General features: G+C 36.6%; 1 protein-coding gene across 8 annotated transcripts in view; it reads right to left on the reverse strand.

The window, feature by feature from the left end:
• The window catches only part of neo1a (neogenin 1a), a 173,760-nt gene that overhangs the window by 35,641 nt on the left and 123,652 nt on the right, over positions 1-14,467 (reverse strand). The gene's annotated exons all lie outside the window — the stretch shown is intronic.

Consider the following 14,467-nt stretch of genomic DNA (forward strand, 5'->3'; position numbering starts at 1 on the left):
ACAATGTGCCATGGTTTCATAATTATAAACCGTACATATAAACAAATGAGATTTCAGGACTAATGACATCAAAAACCTGAGACGATCATTCTTCTTGCAGCATACAGTTGAGGTCAGAATCTGCAAAATGTTAATTATTTTACCAAAATAAGAGGGATCATACAAAGAGCATGTTATTGCTTATCTAGTACTGACCTGAATAAGATATTTCACATAAAAAATGTTTACATATAGTTCACGAGACAAAATAGTAGTTGAATTTATAATAATGGCCCGGTTCAAAAGTTTACATCCCCTTGATTCTTCCTACTGTGTTCTTACATGAATGATCCACAGCTGGGTTTTTTTTTAGTGATAGTTGTTCATGAGTCCCTTGTTTGTCCTGAACTGCCCGCTGTTCTTCAGAAAAATGAGGGACTCATATGCAACTGTTACAGAAGGTTCAAACGCTCACTGATGCTTCAAAAGAAAGAAACACAATGTTAAGAGCTGGGGGGTGAAAACTTTTGGAATTTGAAGATCAGGGTAAATTTAACCTATTGTAAGTATCTTTTGTAGCCTCTGAAGGGCAGCACTAAATGAAAAAATATGATATATAGGCAAAATAAGAAAAATGTACACATTCCCATTCTGTTCAAAAGTTTTCACCCCCTGCTCTTAATGCATCGTTTTTCCTTTCTGTGAGCATTTGAACCTTCTGTAATAGTTGCACTGAGCCCCTCAGTTGTCCTCAGTGTGAAAAGATGGATCTCAAAATCATACAGTCATTGTTGGAAAAGGTTCAAATACACAAAAATGCTGGAAAACCAACAAATTTACGGGACCAAAACGATTTTTTGAAAAAAAAAAAAAAAAAAAAAAAAAACGCAGGCAGTTCAACTGTTCAGGACAAACAAGGGACTCATGAACAACTATCACTAAACAAAAAACACTTGTGGATCATTCAGGTAACAATACTGTATTGACAATCAAGTTTATGTAAACTTTTGAACCGGGTCATTTTTTATTTTAAATGTCATTATGAAATATCATATTCAGGTCAGTATTAAATAAACAATAACACTTTGTATGGTCTCTCTTATTTTGGTAAAATAACTAACATTTTGCAGATTCTGAAAGGGGCATGTAAACTTTTGACATCAACTGTATTTTGATTGTTGAGAAAAGAAAGATTTTTTTGTGAATGTCATGTGGGTTTATATGTAGATGAGTAAATAATAAAAAGATTTCTTTTTGTGTGAATTACACAACTACTCTTTTAAGCATAGCTGGGAAAAATCCAAGCTGATCTAAAGAATGCTGAAGCACGGAGGGCTATCCATTTTAATCACTAGCATACGTCTAGAGGTCCAAGGCTTTACGAGCTTCACACAGATATGCAAAATATTTCATGCTGAGGCCTCTGTGGTTAAATCTAAGGACGTCGGACTGTTGTTTTCTACCAGTCGAGTGAAACTCAAGACACAAAGAAGCCCTAAAAACGTGTCAAGATTATTTGCTTTTGTGGACTGCAATAAAGTTGCGCTTTTGGCAACAGCAGCTCTTTGAATTAAACAAACTGTGTTTCATTTGCATCTGCCAAAAGAAGCAGCTGTGAAAGAACTGAACATCAAGGAAATATAATGTGTATATGTTTAATGTTCCATGTCATTCATAATGTGAGTAGAATAAAATGTCTAAAACAAGTAACACTATTGTCATTTTTTTCTCTGTGCTAACCAGACTGAAACAATCAGCACACAGCACCAGAGAAAATATCTCATCTCATTTACATTTAAAAAATCGTGTCAAAAAGATCAATAACACTTATGAGCTTTATACCTCAAATGGCAGGAAAATTCTGAAAATATCTCTCAAAAAAACAGAAAGAGAGAAAAATGGACAAGATTGTGGACTTCTACAAAGAAAACTCACAAATGAGAACAATAAAACCAAAAATAAGTATCTAAAACAGAGAATAAAAAAATCAATATGAACTCAAAGAAAGATCAGTAAGTATCCTGAGGTATGAAAGAGTAACTCTGAACAATACAGTTTCCCTCTGCTAGTTAACTGAGGGTATAAAAGTACCACATAATACTGAAAAAAAGAACAGCAAGATGCATTATGTTCAGATCTGCTCTTTGAATTACTTTATTCTGAAGACAGTGAGTGGGAGAAGAGACTGATAATGCAGACCTGTATAATATACACTAATAGCAGCACTCATTAGCTTATAGTTTCCCCTAAATGACAAGATCCATTAGATCGAGAGCAAATTAAACATTAGTTGTAGCAATTACAGTTTTCCATAAAGACGAGCCATCAATGTTCATCTGTCTAGCCGCAGGGAGAAAAAAAATTATATCATTCAGCATTTATCTCTGGTTTAGCTTTGTGTGGTGCGTGACTTTCTCTCTGTAGTTTTTCTTTTCCCTCTGGCTCAGTTCACTTGGCAGCCATTTTGCTAACATAAGGAGGCAGCTGTTTTCTAGTCATGTATAGTCAAGTACAGCTTTTATGAACTTGATTAGTGACAGAACGCCAAAACTTACATTCAAAAACGTCAAATCATCAATAAAATCAATTGTGTCATTACAACAGCTTAAATCAGGCTCCAGCTTATCTGGATTTGTATTCTAGACTAGGCAATGGCTGTTTTGAGAGAATGCCGTCACTCAGAATTCAACAGCCTAGCGTAATGCTTACTGCATATTGTGGAACAAACACTAAATTCTTTAAATGAAAGTTCCCACAATGCTGAGGCCTGGTCACACCACCAACACTAACTGCATTTCCATTACTCTTCAAATCGAGCAAACTGAAATGTCCAATGGAAACACAGCAATTTCGCAAAAGCTCTCATATATCGTTTTTTTAGGCAATTCAAAAAAGGAATATATCAAGAAACTACAATGGAAAAAATGGCAATGTTTTTTTTTTTCACATTTACAGCTCACTTGGCATACATAAAAGTCACACGATAGGTTTTTAATGTACTATAACCTCCAAGAAACATCTCCAATGTGGCTGCTCACAAGTATAAGGGGCTTTCCTTGCCAATAATGCTTGAATAACCCCTTACTTACACTGCACACTCCTGCAGTACACTATGGCTAGTGCAGTGGCTGCGATATACATAAACCTACCAACATCAGTCAGCATGACCTATCGCGAGAGGACATATTTACGTTTTAGTTGCATAATGTTGGTTAATGGGAATGAAGTTTTATATGTGAATTTTTAAAGTATCACACCAGAAACAAGTGACGGAAATGTGAAATTTAGAATAAAAATCCCTTAATTTGCAAAAAAAGTCTTTATACTTGCATGCAGTGGTTTTTCAGGCAATTTCAAAAAAGGCATATATCACAAAAGTGCAATGGAAACAGTTTTTCTCTTTTTTTGCATTTACAGCTCACTTGTTAAGAATTAACACTTAATTAAAAATTACGTTTTAGTTGCACAGCATCGGGTAATGGAAACAGTCATTTCGCAATCTTTTTTTAAATCAACAAATATAAATGTTTTGCGCAAATCTGTAATGAAAACGCACTTAGTGTTTAATCTAATTTTTGCAAACCAATGCGTAAAAAACGACAGGTTGAATGAAACCCTGTTTTTATGTGAATTTTGAAGTATCGCATCGGAAACGAGTTATGGAAACAGCAAATTTCAAATAAAAATCCCTTAATTCGCAAAGAAGTTTTTACGCTCGCTTGAGGTGGTTTTTGACTTGTGTGAATAATGTGATATGGAAACACATTTGCCCAATAAACTCCTCCATGTTGCATCAAAAAAATCATGTGACTTTGCACGACTGGACAGCAACTTGACTAACTTGTTGTACAGCATCTGAAATGCTGTCATGGTCATTCTGAAAAGCCAGAGCCAAGTCTGTCATCAAAGTTTTTCTGTATAATTGCTACCCAGAACTGTCTTACACAACTGCATTCCCAAACAGCAGGCATCCGCCTCCAAAAGCAACGACCACAGACAAAGTCTGCTCTCTCTGAAGTGCAAGTAATTATATATGAAAATTATTATATTCAGTGGCTTCTCTCACTTTTCTTTAGTGATATTTAGTGTCATTTTATTCTTTTTGACTAGGACGCAAAATATAAACATTTTATGCAATATTTCAATTTTTTCACAACTTTGGATGCAAACTCAGAGACTGTCATATCTTATTTGTCAGCCAGTTTTCTTCACATTGCGATGAAACAGAAATGAGAAAAAATTATGTCGCATTGACACCATGTCAATGTCTGTACACATTAACAGCCTTTCATTTAAAATACAGCAAAATACAGTTTATCAGCAAATTTTCAAACTGAATATTCATTTTGGTGTGAACAGGCTTTTAGGAAGAAATATTCTTAGGGGCCTTTTACTCACAACATGTTCAAAAACAGCATAAGATGCTAAACTAACAAGGATATGTGGTATGAAGGTCAAAAATCTAGTTTACAAAGAAAAACTTTTTTAAAAAGTACACCAAGCTGAAGTTTTAATGTCCTCATAGACAAAAAGGAATAATGAATAGAAAACGTTTTTCAAGCATACATTTGTCAACTAGGATGCTATCAGGATGATCACAACCATCAGATTCAACCGTCTCCTAAGTGTCTGTCTGATGGTGAATGCAGTCATGTGATGAACGGTTGAGAGCAGCAGAAGATTAATACCGATTCTATTCATAGCAGAGAGCAATAGCTGGTGCCATTGGAACAGATGGTGACTTCTCCTTATTAATGATACACACTGTAGCTAAGCAAAAAAGGTCACAAGGCCTTTGGTGTTAAAATGTAAATGTAAAATGATTATTGTTAACTCTATGTTTGCTGTAAATCGTTGTAATTATGATTTTAATACTAAGCAAATAGTATTTTGGGAATATGCTAATTAGTTTCTCAATGGCTGCACAGAGCAATAATGGTTGTGTACTATGTAGGTCACCAAGAATCCAAAATAGGTAATTGTACATGAGGATATGGGAAAAACATAAATGTAGGAAAGATTGCCTCATTCACCTCTATGTACTTATGATGTCGCTGTCTGAGAGTGAGCGGAGTGCGCTGCTAATGACCACTTAAAAGCTCCTACTTTCATCTTACACAGAAGAATATGGACTGAAATGGTCACGAGTACAGGAGATGTGACACAGTCTCTGCTGCACACATAAAGACTTCATCCATTGGCACTAAATCTTACACCCTCTCACTATTGATCTAAGGGAACATGCTATTAGCGTGAGGGGTCTGGAAGGGGTTGAAGACTTCCTCATATTGTGCAGAGACATGAAAACTGGGTTATTTCATTCATTCTCACTGTTCATGTCATAACATGACAGAATTGACTGCTGCTGAAATGCGGAGCAGCTCTTGACCTATAGACAGTAGCTAAAAGCCACACATGAGTGTTTTGAAGAGGAGAAATGGCCAGCTCAATCACACACATATCTATAGGTTTTGCTCCCCTGGTATATATTTTGTAAAGCTGTTCGGTGCTAATGGTCACATCCATGATAGACCAATTACAGTATAGTTTTGCACAACTGAACCTTTTTAGTAATTGATTATTATGATGCAACAGGTTTCTAGTGACCAGATTTATCTGGGCTAGGGTTTTCATTAACTAAAACAAAAACCTAAAAGAAAAACATTTTTATTGGCTTAAATTAAATTATGTTATCTATGCACACCGACCCTATATACTCTGTGTGACTCAACGCAACGACAACCAATGAGATATTTGATGTTTAATGCAAAGTTTTCGGGCTAATGAGAATTGATGGTGGGTGAGAAGTTTCTACATAGTTTCAACATTTATTTACATATTTAAGACTCCTGTTTTCCATAGTATGTCTAATTTAAAGAGTTACTCCACCCCAAAATGAAAATGTTGTCATTAATTAATCAGTTACCCCCATGTCAGTCCAAACCCATAAAAGCTTAGTTCGTATTCAGAACACAATTTAAGATATTCTGGATGAAAACCGGGAGATTTGTGACTGTCCCATTGAATGCCAAGTCACTGTCAAGGCCCAGAAAAGTATGAAAGATGTCGTCAAAATAGTCCATCCGCCATCAGTGGTTCAACCATAATTTTACGAAGCTATGAGAATAGTTTTTGTACAGAAAGAAAACAAAAATAACAACTTTATTCAACAATTCGTCTTCTCTACGTCACCGTAGAGCCAATTTGGAGACTATCCGCTGAGCGCTATTTTTGTTTTCTTTCCGTACAAAAACTATTATGGTTGAAACACTGATGGCAGATTGACTATTTTGATGACGTATTTCATACTTTTCTGGACCTTGACAGTGGTATTTACTTGGCATTCATTGTCACAGTCACAAACCTCCCGGTTTTCATCCAAAATCTTAAATTGTGTTCTGAAGACGAACGAAGCTTTTACGGGTTTGGAACGACATGGAGGTAAGTGATTAATGACAAAATTTTCATTTTGGGGTGGAGTAACCCTTTAAAGCACTCATCATCTTTGGACAACATCTTTTTCCAAGGAAATTAGTCATAAGATCATGTCCTGTTTGAGCCTGAGTTGAAAGGAATTAGATTTTTGGAAAACAACTTTGAAAAAACTAAATGGCATACCAGCTTTTAATAAGCACCAGTCTATACTCTGGTGCTTATGTTTCTCTAACTCATACAGCACAGACAGTTTGCCATACATTACAGACAAAATGAATCATAAAACATACAGTTAGGTACGTTGTTAACTTCAGTCACATAAAGAAAAGAACATTCTGAATAGAGCAAAAAAAAAAAATAGAGAATAAAAAGAAAAGAGGACTATTTGCATTACAATGTGTCAGGATTACAATACAGTTTCCACTGCAATTTGCTGGATAAACTATTTGGGTCACACTGAAATGATCAGAGACACTCTTTCCAACCATTATGCATAGCCATCATGTGTTAATGTATTTGTATTTTTGACATCAAAACAGAAGTGATTACTGAACCATTTTTCAGCTTGAAATTGCTAAATGGAAAGGGCAGAATGTTTTGAGTTAAAGCTACAGTATCTTTTCATTGTGCATAAAATTCAAAAAGTTAGATATTTCATATCTTCAGGTTTTTCTTGACAATATTATCTATTGTTTTGTTTTAGTAATAAAGAGCAAGAGAAGAAAGCAAAAAGAATAATTTTTAATAAGCGGAGTTACTATGATATTCAAGAAGCCAAGTACACGCTAGTCTTTGTCATTTTTCATTGGAGATATGGCTGGCCCGCAGCGATTTTGCATTGGATCTGAAGCGGGCACCATTGCAGCGGTGACAGCAGTCTATCTCTTCAAAGTAAACATCATGAATACGAGAGGATGATGGATTAAAGGCCATCAACACCCCTGTTGAGATTAAACAGGTCTCTCACGTGATGGAAAGCAGCACACCATCTCCTGAGACGCCTTGCTTCCATAGTCTGAGAGATGAAAGCCGGAGCAGCAGGGCAGATCTAGGGGGAGGCACGGGCACCTCGGCGGGACGTACCGCCCAGCACGAAAGCACAGGATTATGGGTCGCAGCGTGATGCTGGCAGGGGACTTCCTCTGTGTTTGCTGGGAAGGCAGACGCCCATCTGGCATGTCATTACTGTATGTCTATACCCAAGCCTCTCCGCCCAGCTACATCGGCCCTCTGGGTCAGCAAGCAGAGCCCCCATTCCCTCCTGCACCTGCTAAACCTCCGCCTGCTTCATCAAAGAGCTCCAGTCCTCATGCTCAAGTCCGTCAGCTAAATAATTTATTTTCTGACATGCACTTTAGTCCCATTTGTCATGCTCAGTCCCAATACCAAAAATATCACTGTGCTCCTTTGAGAAGCTTTGGCTCGGGGTATTTGTACATAGAAAAGTATCTGCAACAGCACTTTGTTTGAACAGCAAACTAACATCAAACATGAGATTATTATATCACATCAAATCACAGTTAAGATGAGATCATGAGAATTCACAAATTCAAATGTTTTTATGCCTTTAAAAGGGTCATGACACGAGAAATTAAATTTGCAGTGATCTTTTGGCATATAAGAGGTCTTTGTACCATTAAAACACCTGAAAGTTTCATAGCTTAAATGAGAAGTTCACTTCCAGAACAAAAATTTATAGATAATTTACCCACCCTTCATCATCCCAGATGTTCATGTCTTTTTTTCTAAAGTCATAAAGAAATTATGTTTTTTGAGGAAAACATTTTAGGATTTCTCTCCATATAGTGGACTTCTATGGTGCCTCCGAGTTTAAACTTCCAAAATTCAGTTTAAATGCAGCTTCAAAGGGCTCTAAACGATCCCAGCCAAGGCAGAAGTGTCTTATCTAGCTAAACTATTGGTTATTTTCTAAAAAAAATGTAACATTTACTTTTTAACCTCAAATGCTTGTCTTGTCTAGCTCTGCGTGAACTCTGTGTATTCCAGTTCATGACAGTTAGGGTATTTCGAAAAACTCCCATCTCATTTTCAAAATCATCATTCATCGCTGTTTTACTTTTTTTGTAAAGGGCGTTTGATCTTTTTTGCATGTTCACTTTGTAAACAATGGGACGGTACTTCTGCTGTGATGTAGGACGATTTTGAAGTTGGAGTTTTTTGACCTACCCTAACTGTCTTAAACCGGAATAAACAGAGTTCATGTAGAGCTAAACAAGACGAGCATTTGAGGTTTAAAAAGTATTTAAATTGTCAATTTTTTTTTTAAATAACCAACCGCTTCACTATATAAAACCCTTCTTCCTCGGCTGGTTTAGAGCCCTTTGAAGCTGCATTTAAACTGCATTTTGGAAGTTCAAACTCATGGGCACCACAGAAGTCCACTATATGGAGAGAAATCCTGAAATGTTTTCCTCATAATTTCTTTACGACTGAAGACAGAAAGACATGAACATCTTGGATTACCAAGGGGGGAGTAAATTATCTGTAAATTTTTGTTCTGGAAGTGAACTTCTCCTTTAAAACGTCCTCCTCATTATAAACAAAGCATTTATTTAACCAAGCTCCAAAAATAGCTATTTTGGATAAAGTGCATGATGAAATGCATGATGAAATCACCCGGGCACAAACATTTGCATAAACACTGCCTCCAGATCAAGGCATTGACAAATAGTCATCGTCTCACCATAGGCCCCGCCCACTGGCATTCAGTCATTTAACGGCTTACACCTTGAAATTACAATCACTGCCGCTATCTTGTCTAAATTGTAATTGAAAAAAATAGGGATAGTAATCTCATGATTTCTCATAGTTGTGAATTTTGTGACCAGGAAGCTGCTGTGCAGTCAGCAATATAATCGATAACAACCACTGAGTTCTCTAGGATGAGACGGTGAGCTGGAATAACAGAACTCACACCCTATTAAAATGGCATCCTATGAGAGGCAGACCGGAGCTGAACTGTGGCTCTATAGCCTCAGGGCTGTGGAGGCTCCCAGCAAAACAGGTCAGGTCAGACAGCATGCAGATTGTCAGCATGCATGGAAGACATACCGATTTGAAATAGTTTTTTATGTATGCATGCACTAGACTGACATCTTTGACTCTTGTGCCACTTCTTGATGCTTCAGTGTCTTAAAAACATTAAAAAGCACACATTCAGCTCACTGCCGCATCAAAAAAATTCTACTCACAGCTGATATTTAACTTCATTTTTCTTAATTTTCTTCATACCTCAAGTCTTATACACTATTTCATCTTAAAAGGATAGTTCACCCAAAAAAGAAAAATTCTGTCAGAATAAAAATTCAGATATTTTTGATGAAATCCAAGAGCTTTCTGACCTTGCATAGACAGCATTGCAAGTACCGTTAAAGGCCCAGAAAGGTAGTAAGGAGATCATTAAAATAGTCCATGTGACCATCAGTGGTTTAACTGTAAAGTTATGAAGCTACGAGAATACTTTTCGACGCACGTTCAAAAGAGCACCACATGTATGCGCCATGGTACTCTCGTGAGCGTGTGTTGAAGACTGAACATACTAGAAAGTCTGTACATAAAAGAGCATTCAAAACAAGCAAAAATGAATGATGAAGGCATGGCCAACAAATCCAAATCAGCGTGATCTATAACAAATTTTTATGTCTGAAGCTGAAGAAACACCTGTAATAAGCTTGAAGCAGTAATCTAGTATTGGATTCTGACAATGTTTTTTTGGCACATCGTAAGACTAGCTTATTTTTTTATTTTGGTGAAATTAAATTTCTTGATTCTCCAACAGAATAATTCCTTTGAGTTTAGTTACAGCTACAGGCTTTATAATGTCAACTAAATCACATCAATATTCCAGCCAGTGAGTGATGAATCTTGTAAACAAAGCAGAGATGTTGGAAAGCAGCTTGAGGGCTCTTTCTGTGGCCATAAATAAGTGAAGCATATTTGCTCTGCTGTTAGCCGTGTCTGGCACACAGGCCTAGTTAAAGTGTCATATGAACACAGTGAGAGGCCTCAGCGGAGACATACTATTTATGTTTTATGGCTCCACAGGCTCTACAGCCAAGATATAAACACAAATATAGCCCAAATCAGCATTGTATGCTCTCAGATCAATCACCCTGTCTGCCATTGTACTCAGACACACATCAAAGCTTCATCTATCATTTTTTTACAAACATACCTGGGACTGAAGCCCACAGTAATAACTGTAGCCAGTGGTGGACAGTAACAAAGTGTGTTTTACTTAGTTACTTTACTTAAGTACATTTTTCAAGTATTTAAGAGTATTTTTATTTTGAGACAGTTGTTATTCACTTCATTCTAAAGCATAATATCATACGTTTTACTACATATCATGTTTTGAAAACAAAAATATTGACTTTATTCAACAATTTCTTCTCTTCCACAGGTTCACAAGAGTACCACAAAGCATCGAGTGACACAGAAGATTGTCTGAAAATTCATTATTTTTGTTTTCACTGCGCACAAATAAAATATTCTTGTAGCTTAATAAAATTGCAATTGAACCACAGATGTCACATGTACTATTTTATGTGTCCTTACTACCTTTATTGCTCTTGAACGTGATTTTTTTCATCAAAAATATCTTATTTTGTGCTCTGAAAATGAACAAAGGTCTTACGGGTTTGGAACAACATGAGGGTGAGTAATTAATGACATAATTTTCATTTCTGGGTGAACTATCCCTTTAAGCACTTGAATGCAACCATCACCCTTCACTGTGTCCAAGCTCTTGTATGGCTTTCCTCCACTCCATCACCCTTCACACTGCTGGAGTGGCTGCTGCAAACACAACCTTCAGAAAAATAACCCGCAGAAAAATGCAGTTCTGTCTAGAAACAGATGCTGGGAAATGGGTTTTGTGGGGTGTTTTTGCCATACAAGGTTTTTGGAATTGAGCGATAAAAGAGCCTAGGAATGAAAAATTGAGGAAAAAAGATAAATGTTTTTTTCCAGTTGCCATGAGTCTTTAATAATAATAAGTCACTGCCAGGAAAACAAGCATTCAAATGCAAATATGGAATTAGAATTAATCTGGGGAAAATAAACAAGCTCAAAGAGTGAGACAACATCAAATTGTCAGGTCACGTCCTGATCTCATACCAGCTATATGACTAACACTTTTTTCAGTGCTTGTCTTGACCCAAATTTTTCATAGTGCTGCTTTGCTGCTCCACAAAAACTACAAAAATTCAACACAGCTTGTTGATTACAATGTAGTTTCCATGGTTAAAAAATGTCATGTTTTGCTTGTTGCAAAAATCACCACCGTATGTAAAGGAGAAGTTCACTATTTACAGATCATTTACTCACCCCCTTGTCATCCAAGATGTTCATGTCTTTCTTTCTTCGGTCGTAAAGAAATTATATTTTTTGAGGAAAACATTTCAGGTTTTTTCTGCATATAGCAGACTTCTATGGTGCTCGCGAGTTTGAACTTCCAAAATGCTGTTTAAAATACAGATTCAACGGGCTATAAACAATCCCAGCTGAGGAAGAAGGGTCTTATCTAGCGAAACGATTGGTTATTTTCTAAAAAAAAAATGACTATTTATATACTTTTTAACCTCAAATGCTCATCTTGTCGTAACTTTTTTAGAAAATAACCAATCGTTTCGCTAGATAAGACCCTTCTTCCTCACCTGGGATCATTTAGAGCCCTTTGAAGGTTATTTAAACTGCATTTTGGAAGTTCAAACTCACGGGCACCACAGAAGTCCATTATATGGAGAGAAATCCTGAAATGCTTTTCTCAAAAAAACAATTTCTTTATGACTGAAAAAAGAAAGACATGAACATCTTGGATGACAAGGGGTGAGTAAATTATCTGTACATTTTTGTTCTGGAAGTGAACTCCTTAGGGTGTTGTGAGCATTTGCCAGGGTGTTGATATTCAATAGCTAAGGTGTTTGCTTGGGTTGTTATGACTCTTTTAGTTGCCCCTCACAAATTCTGCTCTTTTTAATTTACAAATCATGAGCAAATCTGCATAAAAATCTCTACTTAAGGTAATCACAGCATGTCAAATCTAAAGCATTGTGACTATGGGGAAAATACAATGCTGCATTACACTAATGAGAATGGGAGCATATATTCCCTTACAGAAAAATATAATGAGCACGTTTCACAGACTGCGCAACAAACTCCCAGTCTTTAACTTAATAAACTCAGCAATCAGCTCTAACAATAAGTGAAGATAGGCAACTGTGTTTCTCCATTCACCATGTGCTTGTCCAGATGGCAGCGAGAACTGAGGCTTCAAAAAGCCTCCAATCAGACCTGTCTAGCAGCTTCTACTAGAACAAGCTGAGAAGCCTGCCAAAATAAAGTGTTTACAACCATTTCATACGAGAGGAGCAAAGAGTACAGCAAAGCCCCAAAGAGAATTCAGAGAGACTCTGGCTTCATCTCAGAAAGATAAAAATTTCACAGAAACAGAGTGACAATCTGACAACTACTACTTTCTTCATTCTGTACTGCTCGTATATGGTGGATTTAAATTTTAAAACTGCTAAGGCAAAAATCACTAACTCAATATTATTAGCTTTGGTGTGCTTGTCCTTCAGAGTCATAAATGGACAGTAATACATTTTGCCTGGCAAACCTACAGACCAGAACATCATAGAGACATTAGAGGTGGGCTCATATGGGTGCATTTCCCAAAAGCACTGTTAGCCAATTATGGTCACAAGTTACACATCACATATGGTGAAATAGTTCAATGATTCATTGTTTCCCGAAACGAACATAGCAAACTTACGTGGTTGGAACTACAGCTTTCAAACTGTGGTTAGAAGCATATGTTCTTGTTAGTAAGACATGTGGAATTCAAGAAATCGTGCTCTTGGGCACAGTATGCAAGCTAACATGCATACTATCTATATCTTCAATTTCATGGTAATAAATATACATTTCAATCTATTTTTGTTAGCTTGTCCTCAATAATTGCCTTTTTTAAGAGTGTGCATGTGTGGAAATGCGTAAGGGAGCCTCAAATAAAGCAAAAAAACAAGGATCAAAAAATAGTGAATTGGTCATCAGCTGGCATGTTTGTTACAGTGGCATCTCTGAGATCTTGATTTGATGAATTAGTAGAATTTATGACATTAACAACCATATTGTGAGACCAATGTGGTTCAAACCACAGAGATGCGACTGTGTTTGGGAAACAGACGTGACTAGCTAGTTTGTTTCTACAATGATGCATCATACTAGGGAGGTTAAGCAGCGGGTTGCATCGGTGTTTGGGAAACTCACCCATGTTCAGTAAGTAATTTCCCAGCAATCTCCCAGAACACCATTTCAACCGCATATTTAACATTAAACTCTAGTCCTGGCGCACACATGCCCGTGAGCGCATACACACACTGAACAGGTGGCACTGCCAGAGAGGAAGCTGCAGCAGATGGCATCATGCACCTGACTTACACCAACACTACTATACCTTCAATTAGATCTGAATTAAAAAAAGATCATCTACATGGATACATCCTCCAGTTTCTGGAGATGATTAAGGCTGTTTAATGAAATACTAAAATAGTTGTGATTTAGTTCTAAAACTAAATGAACTGGTATTATTATTAGAAGACTGTAATGAGATGTTACGAACACTTTAATTTGAGATTTAAATGATATTTAAAGGGACAGTTCACCTGAAAATCAAAATTCTGTCATTAGTTTCTCACCCTCATGCTGTTCCAAACCCACAAGACCTGTGCTGATTTTCGAAACACAAATGAAGATATTTTTTATGAAATCCAAGAGTTTCCTGATTCTGTAAAGACAGCAATACAACTACCACGTTCAAGGCCCGGAAAGGCAGTAAGGACATCGTTAAAATAGTCCATGTGACGTTAATTTTATGAAGCTACGAGAATTCTTTTTGTGCACAAAGAAAACAAAAGAAGACTTTATTCAACGGGTCAATATTTTTGTTTTGTTGTGCACAAAATGTATTCTTGTAGCTTCATAAAATTAAGGCTGAACCACTGCTGTCACATGGACTATTTTAACAATG

Source organism: Labeo rohita, chromosome 7, assembly GCF_022985175.1.
Source record: "Labeo rohita strain BAU-BD-2019 chromosome 7, IGBB_LRoh.1.0, whole genome shotgun sequence".
NCBI lineage: Eukaryota > Metazoa > Chordata > Actinopteri > Cypriniformes > Cyprinidae > Labeo > Labeo rohita.